The following is a 13,615-nucleotide window of genomic DNA, read 5'->3' on the forward strand; positions in this document are numbered from 1 at the left end:
ACTTTCAAGTCGTGCCACCCAAAACCATCTTTACTCCATTTCCTCAATCTATCCGTAAGGATTTTGAACTTATCTTTAACAATATAATCACTCATACCTTCCACCTTAATACATTTCCCTTCTTTCTCCATAAAGCTCAGAAATTCTTTGTTCTCAAACCAGCTATCATTAGTTTTAAAAGGTTTAGAACCCCAATTAACATAATTAATCTTCAACCATATCGGGCAATGATCTAATATATACCTCATTCCAATAACTTAACCTATCACTCCACATCTATCGATGATCGATTATGATAATAAGAATCTATCTAATCTTCTTACAACTTTACCGTTCCCACTGAACCAACTAAATTGATTTCTAAAACAAGGTGGATCCACTATATCCATATCGTTTATAAAAGCTTCAAATTCCATTCGTTCTGACTCTCTGTTTGCTTGAGAACATCCCTTTCTCTCAACTGATTTAGAAACTGCATTAAATTCTCCCCATTAACCATAAACCATCTGACACTTTCTTCTTACGGATCAACTGATCACTCCACATCTTCCCCTTCTTAACATGACAACACGAGGAATAAACGTTTATCACATAGTAAACATCATTCTTTCAAATTATCTTCGTGCCTAATAAACCTCCCCCCTGAAAGATAGAATAAGAATGATAGCCTCCTTTTTCCATAAAGTAACAATTCCACCTGACAAATTATTTGCAAAACTACAAGACCACTCCACCTCCTCCCCACTCCAGAAACTACCAATAACAGAATAATCCACATCTTTAAGTTTAGATTATCGAATTAAAAAGATCTCAGTTTTACCTAATTTAATGATGCTATTGATTTTTTTTCTCTTGGAGATGTTACCTCCTCCTCGAATATTCAGAGAGCCTATTATCATTGCACCAAACTGATTATTGCTGCCTTACCGCTAATTTTGGCTTTATCCTTTGCCTTTATCTCCACAATTGTAGTATTTCTTTAAAATCACCATCATTCAAAGACTTTATTAGAATGCCAACTTTTTAACTTAATTATTGGTTTTATGATAGTCCTTTATTTAACAAACATTACTATTTAATTTTTTAAATCTATTTTTGTTAAATTAAAAATTCTAAATATCTAAGATGTATCAATATTGTTGTTGGTCTAACAAAGATATCATTAATTTTTTTTGTTTTGTTTTAATCATTAGATTTTTTTAATGAAAAAGAGACTGTTAGATATTGTTGGACTACTGTATCTAATAGTCAATACTCACCCATTAACTTTTTCCTCATTTCTTCGTGTTCTTTCCTACTCTCTTTCTCCATAGTCATCATCTTCCTATTAAACCTCATAAACTCAAAATAAATAAATAAATTACCAAAACAAATATTGAAAGCCAAAATAAATAAAAAACATATTTTAAATAATATCCCTAATCTCTTAAGATCTCATTTCAAGCCAATCAATTGTGTCATGTCAAATACTATAGCGGGTTTTTCTCAAAAGTCGTGATTTTTTTCATCTAAGTCAATTTGTTGATTGACTCTTATGCTTGTACAGTTACAATTTTCAATTTTCTCAAAATATTGTGTGATTTATTCTTCTAGATAGGTCTGATTTCTTTCTATTAGTTAGATAATTAACTTTTCTGTTTTATTCAAGGTTCCTCTTTGATTGCATTAAAGAAAAGTTTTTTTTAAAGAGGAGTTAAATGATTTTTTTAATGAGCTATGGATGAGCATGTAACACATGTTATGGCGTGCACATTATAGTTTGAACCAATTTTTAGGCAAAAATTCATCTGATTCAAATATAAATTTATTTGTGCTTCGGTTTGATTTTGAATGATTGGTTAAAAATTATGATTCAATCTAATTCAATTTTATGCAACTTAATTTAGATTAGTTTTTGAATATTCAAATTGTAAATTATATTTGTTTATTAAGATTATAAAAATACTAATAAATAATATATTTGATATAATATATTAAAAGTTAATATTATAAATTGAAAATGATCCAAATCTGATCCAAATCGAGCGGTTTTTATAAATTGATATTCAAGCACATTCAATAATATTCACTTTTTTCGGTTTTTAGTTTTTTTTAGATCGATTTACGATTTTTATTTGGATTAGTTTGGTGATCAGTCATCATTTGCATTAAGTTTTCGTTACTGATCCAACAAGAAACCGAGGATATTAAAACACTGTCCAAGCGTTTTTGATACTTTTCAAGGCAATTTTACTTCCGGTATAATATTTAAGCATTTCAATTCATTGTTACATTTTATTTATATTTTCGTGATTTTATACAAGAGATAGCTGTGTTTTTGTCCGACAGGTCCAAGTAGAAGAACCAAGGAACTCAGAGCAAGACAATGCGAGATTCCGGCAAGCAAAGGAGTGTAAAAACCCCGGTACAAGAGGCCTGACACGGGCCGTGTCAGGAAAAGGGGGTGTGACAAGGAAGACAGTGGTCTGACACGACCACCCGTGTCAGGCATCACCCCCAACCGTGTCAAGAGGCCAGGGGCGTGTCACCAAGGACAGCAGGCTGACACGGCCACCCATATCAGCTGACACGGGCCGTGTCGGTCCAAGCCCAAAATTTTCGTTTTTCTTGGAATTTTCAATATAAAAGAGAACCTTCTGCCTAAGGAAATATCATCTTGGAACAAGGAAAAACACAGTATTATGAAGCAATCAAGTATTACAGAGAGCAAGGCGTTCGGAGAGCTGAAGGATTTCATGAGCGGAAGCGATTTAAGATCAAAGTCATCCAAATACTTGTAATGTGTAATTTTTATCTTGCATTTGTTTTGAACAATATGAGTAGTTAAACCTCCTAATGCTATGGGAGTGTCCCTGACTTAGAATTGTAACAAATTTGAGTTTACATTTGCATTTATAATATTATTTTTACGGTAACCTTTTGATGTGTTTAATGCTTTCGCTTTCGAACCAATTGAGATTGTTTTGTGGTTATCAATTAGGTTGGACCACCATTGATAATGTTTTCATAAGGTTACTCTACATTAGATATCACCTAGGACTAGGGATACCCTGTGTGAACCAGGGTATTCTTGATATTATAAAGCTTAACTTCACCTTAATTGCTTATGGACATAGAAATTAGGGTAGATTAATTAAAGGTTTTCTCACCAAAGACTTGAGAGAAAACATCCTTGAGAACTGGTAGTAATTGATATTTATTGATGCAATAGTAACTCAGAGTTGTTACAGGGATAAATCATACACCTTTTCTAGCATTGTTCTTTTTTCCCTGTAAACCTTTATTTTCATTCTTATTTGCCTTTACCTTTGTTCTTATATTTTTACATCTAAAAACCAAATTAATACTTTTTATTTAATTGAATGATAATTTAAACTCGATATTAACGTGTAGTCCTTGAGATCGACATTCAGAGAATTTCCCCATTATTATTATAAAAGGCAAAATAGTACACTTGCTATTTTTTCGGTCATGTTTTTGGCGTCATTGTCGGGGACTGCCAAAATATAGAGTTTAATTTTAAATTCAATTAAAATTTTGTTGCTCTGCAATAAAACTATTTTTTCTGTCATTTTTTACTAATTTGTGTATGCGAGGAGAACCCTCAGATGAATTTCTTTTTGACACAGAGATCGAGAGAACCCTTCATCGAAGACGCAGGAATCAAAGAGTGGATTCCAAAGAAGAAAGTACCTCTGATCACTCAGAAGTCAAAAAACTAATGGCTGAAGTTCCTCCAATTCCACCTCTTCCACCTCCAGAAAGACTCCTAGGTGACTATGTGTTGGTGTAAGCCCTAGAGGCCAATACTTTTGGTACTTGTATCGAATTATTTAAAGGCATTTTCTTTATTATGGTTGATTAATAAAGTCCCTGAACTAGATAGTCCGTTTAATGTATTAAGTCTGACTTAATCATGAGAACACATTAAACATAAGGACACTATTCTTAAAGTATTCGTAGTCGAGCTTTAATGTGAAGTGGGATAACATTAAAGCATTAAGACTATTATGTTTGTAGATTGATGATCACATCTCATGGATCATGGATAAAGAGTTATCAAGTCTTAAACATAGGTATGAATATTAGGAGTAATATTTATACCGGATTGACCCGCTATGAGAATACTATATAGAAAGTTATGCAAAGTGTCATAAGTTATTCTCATGGTGATAATAGTGTATACCACTCTTCGACCTGAAACCACTATGGATCCTAGATGTAGAGTCGAGTGCTTTGTTGCTGATCCAACGTTGTCCGTAACTGGATAACCATAAAGACAGTTGATGGGTACTCCACAAAGCATGCTGAGGGACATGAGTGTCCTAGATGGAATTTGCCAATCCTGCGTAACAGGATAAATGTCTATGGGCCCAATATTGAACTGGACAAGGGTGACACGGTCTATACCTTGTGTTCAATATAGACATAAGGGCAAAGGGGTAATTATACACATAATTATTATCACAGGAGGTTTTGTCAGATCACATGACATTTTCGTGACTTGGGTAGCAGTGATGTGTTGCTAGATATCGCTCACTGTTTATTATGTTAAATGCGTGATTTAATATAATTGCCAACGCCGCGAAAACCTATAGGGTCACACACAAAGGACGGATTGATGAGAGATAGAATAATTAAGGAACATCGTAAGGTACGGTGTACTTAAGTAGAATACGAAATATGGTAAGGTACCAAATACTTAAGTGATTTTGGCATTTTATGAGATATGGGCCAAAATGCACTTAAGTGGGCTTTTTGGCTTGAAGCCCACACAAGTGGTTCTATAAATAGAACCCCTTGGGTAGAAGCTTTGTCACTCAACTCACTGAGACAGAAAACACAACTGAAGAGTTGGAATTTCGTATCTCTCTCTCACTCAAAGCCTTCATTCATAACAGCTAGCACTGCAATTGAAGGAATCCGTTCGTGTGGACTGAGTAGAGACGTTGTCATCGTTCAATGTTCGTGATCGCCCCGTGGATCTGTATCAAAGGTTTTGATCATTATCAGAGATCTGCACCAAAGGTTTGAATCGCCACAAGAGGTAACGATTCTATCACTGATCATGCCCATTCGTAAGGATCACTAAATGGAGAAATTTTTAAATTCCGCTGCGCCTTGAATGGCAATTCTCCAACACTATGGAGGTGCAAGCGCACCGGGTGGTCGACTGACCATTGTCAATCAACCGGTGAATATGACGAATTTTCAACTACATCCTAGCACAATCAATCAATTGAAAAGAAAACCTTTCACCGGAAAGGTTAATGAAGATGCCAACAAACACCTGCAAAGATTTCTGACCATGAGCACCACATTTAAAATTGATGGTCACACAAATGAAGCAAAGAAATTAAGAATGTTCCCGTTCACCTTAGCTGAAGATGTGGAATAGTGGTTCTACTCTCTTCCAGCCGACAGTATCACATCATGGGAAGAGATGGAAACTGCGTTCTTAAATGAGTACTTTCCAACATCAGTATTCTTGAGAAAAATGTATGAAATCCTTAATTTCAAACAGAAGGATGGTGAATCATTGGGAGACGCCTACAAAAGATTCAAAAGGGTATTAGTAGCGTCTCCAACTCATAATATGGATCAAACCGAACAAATACAGATGTTCGTTAATAGTATGAAAATAAAAACAAAACAGTTGATTGATACAACAGTCGGTGGCTCAACAAATTTCTCAACAACCACTCGTATTAAGAGGATTATTGAAGCAATAGCTGCCAATGAGCATCTAGAATTATACGACAGGTGTACTAGTTAGCCAAAGGGGGTGATTGGTCTAAAATTAGATAAGGCTAGCCAAAGGGGGTGTACAAATAAAATCTGTCTGGAAGACACAATTGTTGTCGAAGTAGATAAGAAGTTGAGAGCTATGACTATAGGTACTCAACAGATAGCGCAGGTCCAGCCGACTAAGGCTAGCACTTTTGAAATATGTAATGGACCTCATCACATGGTCTATTGCTTTGCTACCCCCCAACAAATTGAAGAGATCAAATTCTTGAAGCAGAATAATCCCTACTCTAACACTTACAACCCAGGTTGGAAGAATCATCCAAATTTCTCCGGGAAAGAACATAGAGGGAATGTTCTGTAACAAGGTACATGGCAATATCAGACTCAGTATCAATAACAGCAGCAACAACAGGCACCTAAAAAGGCTGAATGGGAAATCACCATTGAAAAATTAGCCGCCCACAACATGCAGTTTCAAGAAGAAACAATGACTAATCAGAAAAACACCACAGCCTCCATAAAAAATCTCGAAGTCCAAATGGGTTAGATAACACAACAATTAGCTTCAAATTATCAAGCCCCGGGTACCCTACCTAGTGGTACGGTAACAAATCCGCGGGAAAATAACACTGTTAACGCTGTCGTAACCCGAAGTGGGAAGTCAACAGAGGAAAATAGTATGGAAAAATATGGATTGTTAGAAGTAGATTTAGAAATCAAGGAAATTAAGGACCAAGATGAAGAAGTGATACCACCACCTGTCAAGGAGAAAGAGAAGGTTCCAAAACCAGTCATCAAACTCCGTTACCCTCCAAGACAGAAAAAGAAAGATCAACATGATTTTTTTTAGAGGTTCCTGGAAATGTTCAAAAAGCTTGAAATAAGCATCTTTTTTCTGAGGCATTAGAACAAATGCCAATATATGCCAAGTTCATGAAAGACATCATCTCCAAGAAGCATTCCACTAATATAGACCCGATCATCCTAACTGAAACATGCAGTGCCATTCTCCAAGGCATGAAAATCCCAGTGAAAGAAAGACAGGGGACCGATTACTATTCCATGCACTATTGGTGATAGAAAATTCAAGAAGGCTTTGATTGACTTAGGAGCAAGTGTAAGCTTGATGCCACTATCCATCTATAAAAAATTATGCATTGGCACTGTTCAAGATACTCGAGTGACACTTCAGTTTGCGGATCACTCTGTTAGGCGACCCTATGGGATTATGGAAGACGTTCTTGTAAAAATTCACAAGTTTGTTTTCCCAGTTGACTTCGTCATTCTAGAAATGCCTGAAGATGAGGAGATTCCTTTCATATTGGGCAGACCATCCTTAGAAACATGATGGTGTGTGATAGACATCGAGGAAGGAACAATGACCCTCAAAGTCTATGATGAAGAGTTAAAAATAGATGTGAGGAACACAATGCAATACAAATATGATATTGGCATAAGCCACGCTATAGAGATAATATATCAAGTAAATGCTTAAGGAATTGAAAAGCATGGACCCTAGTCACCACTAGAATGGGTATTGAGTCTATCAATTTTTGAAAGTGATGAAGATGAAGGAGAGCCTGAGGTGCTCGCTATGATGGAAAAACAGCCTAAATGGATTAGATCTAGACCACACCGGTGGGAAGATTTAAGACCACCACCACCATTAGATGTCACTGAAGAACCAAAAACAGGGGTAAATTTGAAGCAGTTACCAACAAATCTGAAGTATGTATTTCTGGACACTGAAAAAAATGCCCAGCTATTATCAATGCTAGTCTACAAAGTGTCAAAGAAGCAGAACTCATTCAAGTTCTAAAAAGATACAAAGGCGCAATCGGATGGGCAATTGAGGACTTGAAAGGTATAAGCCCGACCGTTTGCATGCACAAAATCTTAATGGAAGATGATCACAAACCGGTGGTGCAACCATAACGAAGACTTAACCCAACCATGAAAGAAGTGGTACACAAAGAGGTTGTAAAATTGTTAGATGCAGGCTTAATTTATCCAATTTCCGATAGTTCCTAGGTAAGTCCAGTCCATGTGGTACCAAAAAAAGGGGGCACTACGGTGATAAAAAATGAGAAGGATGAGTTAATTCCAACCTAAACTGTTACAGGTTGGAGAGTGTGCATAGATTACAGAAGACTAAACGTGGCAACACGAAAAGACCATTTTCCGTTACCATTCATTGATCAAATGCTGGAAAGGTTAGCCATACACGATTGCTGTTGTTTCCTAGATGGGTACTCGGGGTACAACCAGATTGCGGTTGCCCCTGAAGATCAGAAGAAGACTGCATTCACATGCCCCCTATAGTATTTTCGCTTATAGAAGAATGCCATTTGGGTTGTGCAATGCACCGGCCACTTTTCAAAGGTGCATGACATCAATCTTTGTTGACATGCTCGAAAAGCATATTGAAGTATTTATGGATGATTTTTCAGTATTCGGCTCTTCTTTCGATAAATGTTTAACTAACTTGTCACTTGTGTTAGAAAGATGCCAGCAAACAAATTTGATCTTGAACTGGGAAAAGTGACATTTTATGGTACGTGAAGGTATAGTGTTGGGACACAAGATCTCCAATTGAGGTATAAAAGTGGAAATAGCAAAAGTGGAGGTAATAGCTAATTTACCACCTCCGGTAAATGAAAAAGGCATCTGAAGCTTCTTGGGACATGCGGGGTTCAACCACAGGTTCATAAGAGATTTCTCCAAGATCGTAAAACCACTAACTAGTCTACTGGTGAAGGATACACCATTCCTATTTGACAAGAAGTGCAGGCAAGCCTTTGAGACCTTGAAGAAGGAACTTGTGTCAGCCCCCATAGTTATTGCCCTTGATTGGTCTCTCCCTTTTGAGATAATGTGCGATGCTAGTGATAATGCAGTAGGGGCAGTATTAGGGCAACGAAAGGAGAAGCTCTTGCACATGATCTATTATGCAAGCCATGTATTGAACCCTGCTCAAATGAACTATGCAACCACCGAAAAAGAACTCCTGGTGGTTGTGTATGCGTTTGATAAGTTCAGATCCTATTTGTTGGGATCAAAGGTAATTGTGTATACTGACCATGCAGCTTTAAAATATCTTTTTGCCAAACACGAATCAAAGCCAAGGTTGCTACGATGGATCCTACTACTACAAGAGTTCTACTGATAACATGAAATTATATCACATTTTAGGACTTAATTCAATTAAATTATATTATTAGTTACTTTAATTTATTTCATTTTATCAGATATTACGCGGTATTTCCTTTCTATTTATCTCAGGTAGTCTATTTGAAGCAAAAGTAAAAAAAAGGAAGAAAAGGAGGTGCAAAAAGAAGTTTTTGGAAACAAATAGCAAAAGCCAAGCCCAGCCCAAAGAAGGCACATGCGTTGTGCCTGTGACGAGCGTCACAGAGGCTGTGACGAGCGTCACGCTGTATACACTTGTGTGACGAGCGTCACACATGGTGTGACGGACGTCACACCATTCCCTTACATTTTTGCCTTCAGAGACGTTGAGTCCTATTTGCACGCTGAATCCTATTTCCACACCTATCCCTTTGTTACGTGAAGACCCCTTGACGCGGACTACTTCTGAAGACCGTTACGGAAAGTACCAATATAAATACCAGCTTTGCAAACCCTTCCACGTTTTCCAGACTTTTTCCAGTTTTCGTTTTTTCGCATTTTTTCTTTTTCCAACAGCTTAAGCATATTCCTTATAGTACTTCTTTTATAATTTTTATATTGTTTCTTTTGCAATTCTATTTTCTTTTCTAGCACTTAATTAATTTTTCGCACAATAATTTCTACACCGGAAACTATTGTGTACCTTTTACCGGATCTAACCTTACGTTAGAATCTAGTTTTTTTTATTCCTTCGCTTTATTTTTCTGCCTGATTGAAGAACTCAAGAACAAATCCAATCGGTCTGTGGTGGAGTGTTCAAGACTGCTATTTAATTATTCAGGTTCTTTATTTATTTGTTGAATTTATATATGCTTGTTTTTATTATTAATTTATACTGCTTGCCTGCGATGAATCTGTTTATGCATGCTGATTATTTGGATCTATTGAGTATGTCTGACTAATTTATTTAGGTATCGGTATGTAAAGTAAGCGGAATGAAGAAATCAAAACTAAGTTAGTTTAATTAAGTTTAAAATTAAAATCACTCTTTTTACGGTCTCAATTTACAGGTTTAATAACAAAGTTTTTGTACAAAAGTAAAAGACATAAAGAAGTTAAAATCAATAGAGCGAGAGTTTGAGGTTTTGACTGGGCAGTGTAAATTGGACATTAATTCTAGATCAGGGCGAGAGCAATTTCTAGAGTTAATTAAATTCTAACCTTTTTCAAAAAGTATTTTTAAAGATTGAATGTGAGGACGAGAGTTAAGCATTTGAATTTAATTATATAACCTAAGTCAATAGAGCGAGAGTTTGAGATAAGGGTGTTTAAACGATTAGTGTTTTCTTAAAAAGAGTTTCTACGGATTCTATTGTTTTCAAAAAGTGGTTTTTGACTTAACTATAAGTGACAGCTACGTTAATATAAAATCATAGTTTATTCAACAGAGCGAGAGTTTGAGATAAAACTTTTAATCAATAGCGTCAACTGAAAAGATTTATTTTAAAACCAAGAAACCAATAAAGAATTGATTCCCTAATTACGACGAATTACATACCGATATCCGCTTATTAGATATTAATTTTAGATCTTATTTTAGTTTTAGTTTTTTCCCCCAAAAATCAAAGTATTACCTGCCTTAGCTTTACGAAGTAACCTTAGATAACGGTATATCGATTCATAAGTCCCTGTGGGATCGATATCTTTTAAAACTACGCGATAGAACTGTGCACTTGCAGTTTGTACCCCAATTCGACTCATAAAGTCGAGCGATCAAGTTTTTGGCGCCGTTGCTGGGGACTTTTATTTAGTCGATATCGTAACTCTTCTGTTACGCTGTAGAGACTAAGGCTTTTCTTTTTCTTTTCTTTCTTTCGTTGATTTGTATGCCACGCACTCGCTCACAAGGCGAGCCGTTCTACTTACGAATCAACGATATCAAACTATATCTCCGAGTCTTACGACGAATTCGGGAATATCGTGCTGCAAACAATCTACCTCCTGTAGAACTTCCTGATTTCAAAAATATTTTCCCTTCGATACCCGAGATGGCAGAACCAGCTCGTGCTCTTAGAGATTACGCCGCTCCATCGCAAGATGAACCGCATTCAAGTATTGCTCCACCCGCAATCGAAGCAAACAACTTTGAACTCAAACCTTCACTGTTGCAGGCAGTGCAACAGAACCAATTCTCTGGAAATCCTACCGAGGATCCTAATCTTCATTTATCAGTATTTGTCCAATACGCTGATACTGTTAAAGCTAATGGTGTCACTTCAGAGGCAATTCGACTTCGTCTTTTTCCTTTCTCACTAAGAGATAGCGCTAGAAGATGACTTCAATCTCTTCCTTCAATCTCTTCGACTTCGTCTTTTTCTTGCTCGATATTTTCCGCCAAGCAAAACAGCTATGTTAAGAGCCCAAATAAATGGATTTAAACAGAAAGATAACGAGTCTCTTTTCGAAGCATGGGAAAGATACAAAGACATGATGAGACTTTGTCCACACCATGGTTTAGAAGACTGGTTAGTAATTCATACATTCTATAATGGTCTCCTGTACAACACGAGGTTAACAATAGATGCCGCCGCAGGTGGTGCACTAATGAACAAACCTTATGCTGACGCTTACCAACTTATCGAAAGCATGACTCAAAACCACTATCAGTGGGGAAGCGAACGAACAATGGTGGAAAAACCTCAAACGAAAACTGGCATGTACGAGATAAGTAACATTGATCGTGTTAATGCAAAAGTGGATGCTCTGGTCCAAAAAATTGAAAGTTTAAATGTATCACCTCCAGCCACCGTAGTTGCCATAACTCAGAATTGTGAAGTCTGTGGAATCCAAGGTCACACTCCTGCAGATTGTCAACTCCTAACAGGAATCCAAGCGGAGCAAGTAAACTATGCTCAAGGAAGCCCCTACTCGCACACCTATAACTCAAATTGGAAGAATCATCCCAATTTTTCATATAAGAGTAATAATGCTCTATACGCACCTGGACAATCTCCAAATCAAGCCCCAGCTATACCTCCGGGATATCAGAAGCCGACCCCATCTACATCTAACAATAACGCCCCTAGGAAATCCAACTTGGAAATCATGATGGAAAACTTTATAGCTTCTCAACAGCAAACCAATAAAGATTTCTTAAACCAGAATGTACACACTGGCGAACAAATTAAACAACTAGCAAGTAAAGTAGATGCCCTGGCTACTCATAACAAAATGTTGGAAATGCAAATATCACAAGTAGCTCAACAACAAGCGCCTACTGCTGCCCCAACTGGTACATTTCCTGGCCAACCCCAACCTAACCCAAGAAGCCACGCTCATGCAATTATACTGAGAAGTGGAACGGAAGTGGAAGGACCGTCTGACCCAAGGATAGAAAACCAAAACTCTAAAAAGTCAACTGAGGAAGAAAGTGAACCTAAGGAAAAGGAAGAGAGTAATAAGGAAACCGTAGAAAAGAAGGAACCTTATGTACCTCCACCACCTTATAAACCACCTATCCCTTACCCTCAAAGGCTTATTAAAACCAAAGATTCGGGCCAATTTAAAAAATTTGTCGACCTACTAAAACAATTAAACATCACAATTCCGTTTACAGAAGTTATTACGCAGATGCCCTCATATGCCAAGTTTTTAAAAGAAATTCTTTCTAATAAATGGAAACTTGAAGATAGCGAAACCGTTACACTCACCGCTGAATATAGCGCTATAATACAGAATATGCCTCCTAAACTTAAAGACGCAGGTAGTTTCTCTATACCCTGTCACATAGGAAAATTTGTCATCGACAAAGCCTTATGCGATTTAGGAGCCGGTATTAGTGTTATGCCTTTATCCATATGCAAGAGACTTGAAATGGGAGAATTAAGACCAACTAAAATGTCTGTGCAACTAGCAGATCGTTCCGTCAAATACCCTGTAGGAATTCTTGAAAACGTTCCAGTGCGCATAGGTCAATTCTACATTCCAACTGATTTTATAATTATGGATATTAGAGAAGATGAAGTTACACCCATTATACTGGGAAGACCGTTCTTAGCAACTGTCGGTGCAATCATAGACGTAAAACGAGGACGACTCACTTTCGAAGTAGGAGAAGAGAAAATTGAGTTCATTCTTTCCCAATTTTTGAAAGCACTTGCAATAGAAGATACATGTTACTTCATGGATATCATCGATGAATGCATAAAAGAAACGGAGTTAGAAAAAGACAAATCATCTGACTATCTTGTAGAAGACAAACTTAACCAATGTTTAGCAATAACACCGGACCCTACGCAATGCCTTAAGAAACCAACCTTAGACCTGAAAACGCTTCCCAAGAATCTGAGATATGAATTCCTAGACTTAGAGCTTGAATGACCAGTGATAGTTAATGCTGACCTAGGAAGACTCGAAACAGAAAAACTCCTGCATATCTTAAGAAAATATCCAACCGCACTAGGTTACAACATCACCGATCTTAAAGGAATAAGTCCTTCTATTTGTATGCACCGCATCATGCTAGAAGAAGACTGTAAAACTTCTAGGGAACACCAGAGGAGACTAAACCCGATCCTGAGTGAGGTAGTGAAGAAGGAAATAACCAAGTTATTAGAGGAAGGTATCATATATCCTATATCTGATAGCAAATGGGTTAGTCCTGTACACGTAGTACCAAAGAAAGGAGGTATAACAGTCATTGAAAATGAAAAAGGAGAAACTATAACCAAACGAA

The 13,615-nt window shown here is 36.9% G+C and overlaps 1 non-coding gene across 1 annotated transcript; it reads right to left on the reverse strand.

Annotated features, from left to right (window-relative positions):
• Window positions 1–11,289: 11,289 nt before the first annotated feature.
• On the reverse strand, window positions 11,290–11,396 carry LOC127124009 (small nucleolar RNA R71). The gene has a single exon (XR_007803654.1). It is a non-coding gene; the product is annotated as a small nucleolar RNA R71 (small nucleolar RNA).
• Between the last annotated feature and the right edge of the window lie 2,219 nt (window positions 11,397–13,615).

Source organism: Lathyrus oleraceus, chromosome 2 (genome assembly GCF_024323335.1).
Source record: "Lathyrus oleraceus cultivar Zhongwan6 chromosome 2, CAAS_Psat_ZW6_1.0, whole genome shotgun sequence".
NCBI classification, from domain to species: domain Eukaryota; kingdom Viridiplantae; phylum Streptophyta; class Magnoliopsida; order Fabales; family Fabaceae; genus Lathyrus; species Lathyrus oleraceus.